The sequence below is a fragment of the Nematostella vectensis genome, chromosome 6, assembly GCF_932526225.1.
Source record: "Nematostella vectensis chromosome 6, jaNemVect1.1, whole genome shotgun sequence".
In the NCBI taxonomy this organism is placed as follows: Eukaryota; Metazoa; Cnidaria; class Anthozoa; order Actiniaria; family Edwardsiidae; genus Nematostella; species Nematostella vectensis.
This window is the reverse complement of record NC_064039.1, coordinates 3,501,662-3,504,472: the sequence shown is the minus strand read 5'-3', so window position 1 is coordinate 3,504,472 and position 2,811 is coordinate 3,501,662.

Sequence of the window (2,811 nt, the reverse complement as noted above, 5' to 3'; positions counted from 1 at the left end):
TTTTTAACTTGTTTAGATGAAACAGCTACTATAGAAATGTCAAGTGACTCATCTATTTACCTGTTTACATTTGGCGCTTGTGGAATATCTAGTATGTTGCAACAGACTTCATGGACTGCTTGCGAAGCGCGGTAAACATGCAACGATTTTTTTCCTAAGAGTGAATTTAGCTAACCCGGGTTGATAGTAGTGTGGGAAACATGCGGGTCGACCCGGCCCATGTTAAAAACAAAGCAAATCTTGACCCGAGTAAGCCCGGAACTGCATTTAACCCGGGACCATGTACACACACTTAAATACATGGGGGTGATCCCTCTAAAGAATGGTGTAAATGTGCCAGTTGCGCAGCAGCTGATACAAAATCGTCCATGATACCTGCCTTGGTAGCAGGCAATCTCAACAGATGTACACGTGCTTGTCCACGCACGGCAGCCTACGATCCACGCGCGCGTGTTGTCGCACTTGGTTTTACCACAAGCTTGAAAGATAGAAATGCGCTATTCAGATTTTCCGCGTGCGTAAAACCACGACCAGGGGTGGATACCCGGCCAATGTCGATAACTTAACTCGCGCTCCCGTTCATGCAAGCCTTGACCCCAAAACGACGAGAGTAGAGTGGTTTTCAAAAACCCGTAATATACTATGTAGTTTATTTAGTACTTATACACTGTAGTGTCTTTGTTCTCTTTTGTTATGGTTTGACTATTACACTTAAACAACTAAATTTTGTTGCACGGTATTTCGAAAACCACTCTAATGTATGCTCTCTTTATTTTCCTTTTTGCCAAGCAACCGAATCCGTTACAACGATGACCTTGGTACGGTGTTATGCACACTAGCTTTCCCGTAGCCTCCCCCACAGGCGTTTTTAGGCAGGCTTCGCTAGGGGGAGCGAGCGACGCCTGCCTAAAAACGCCTGCGAGGGAGGCTAGCTTTCCCGTGCTTCAAGTGCGCGCACCGTGTGTAAACTCTCATATAGAGAGAATAGAATCAAAAAGCCCAAACTGTCGCGATCTCGTACCAGAACAATGAATACAATACTCCAAAAACTGGAAATCGACTCTGCCAAATTTTCGTCTTTAATAAGACTTCTTCAGGGCAGACTGAAGAAGGTGAATCGTTACAAGCTTATTTACATCAGAATAGTGGCGCGAGACGCAAAAACATTACAACTGACAAAAACGCGCATTTTCTAGAATAGCGCGCGCTATGGATAAAAATAATTTACACATCTCTACGTGGGTTCCTACTACAAAAAAAGTCATCACCATTAAGACCCCGCGGGTAGATAGACTTAAACCGATAAGCCCACTGGCCTTCCCTTTCCCTAAGCTGAGCCTCAGAGTTACACTTATCTATAAGTTGTACCATAACATTATTAAGACCTAAATGATTGTCGCAATGAAAATGTTGATAGATAAGTTCATCCTTAACTTTTTCACTAACCGGTAAACTAGGGTGCTTATTTAACCTACTTTTATGATTATTAAAACGCTTCCTAAAACTATTGATAGTAGACCCTACGTATTGCTTGCTACACATAGAGCAAGTAATTAGATAAACAACAAAATCTGAGTTACAGTCCAAGTCAAAATTAATGACATATTTCTTATTAGTAACTGGCAAACCACTGCTCGGGATCGTCCAGCATGGAGAGTTAAGATCAAAGGACCAACACAATAGAACAGTCATCGTCGCCTCGACGGACTGCCAATGATGACTGCGAAACTCCCGCCCTGTCTTAAGAAAGTTACACACCCTACACCTTTTACCGCCACACTTACCACAACCTCTAACCTGAGTACCATCCTCTTTAAGAGAGGAGTGCACCAACATATCCTTTAAACTCCTAGGTTTCCTATAAGCCACCATAGGTACCCTACCAATAGCACCCCTACATCTACTAGAAGATTCTAGAACTGGCTGTAAATTACGAAGAATACCAGGTAAATTAGGTAAAGCTGGATGAAAAGTGACTACAAAAGGTACACGATCATTCTTACCTTTACGCCTGTCTTTCAATGTGTCGTCCCTAGGAATACGTCTAACCCGGTCAACTTCCCTCCCCACAAACCTGCTGTCATAACCCCTATCAACTAAATAACCTTGTAACTCTAATACCCTCTTTTCGAAAAAAGAGTCTTCCGAACATATCCTACGGATACGTAGTGCCTGCCCAAAAGGAATGCCTTTCTTACAAGCAGACGGATGACAGGACGTATGAAAAAGATATTGATGCTTATCAGTAGGCTTACTATACAGATCTGTAGATATTAACCCATCCCTAAGAGTAAGTGAAACATCCAAAAAATTTACCTGACTAGTGGACCACTCAAACGTAAATTTTATAGTTCTATGTATTCTATGTATAGAGTTCATGTGAGCCATAAACTCTCTCAGAGTGTCCTCACCTTCAGTCCAGATCATGAAAATGTCATCGATATACCTACGCCATAAATAAGGCTTAACTGGAGAAGAGTCTATGATTTCCTTTTCAACTTTAGCCATAAAAAGATTAGCATATGATGGTGCCATTCTAGTACCTATAGCCGTACCTGATACCTGTAAATAATGCTTCTTATTAAATACTAAGTTATTATTCTCCAGGACAATGCGAGCTAAGTCCACAAGGTCCTCAGTAGGAATATAATTACCTGTTAAACTACCACGTTTGTACAAAGCGGCTTTAAGAGCCTCCAACCCCTCATCATGGGGTATGTGGGGGTAAAGCCCAACCACATCTGCTGTGACTAAGATAGCCCCCTGAGGTAAAGTTCCCATATCTCTCACTATATTAAGAAAATGTTTAGT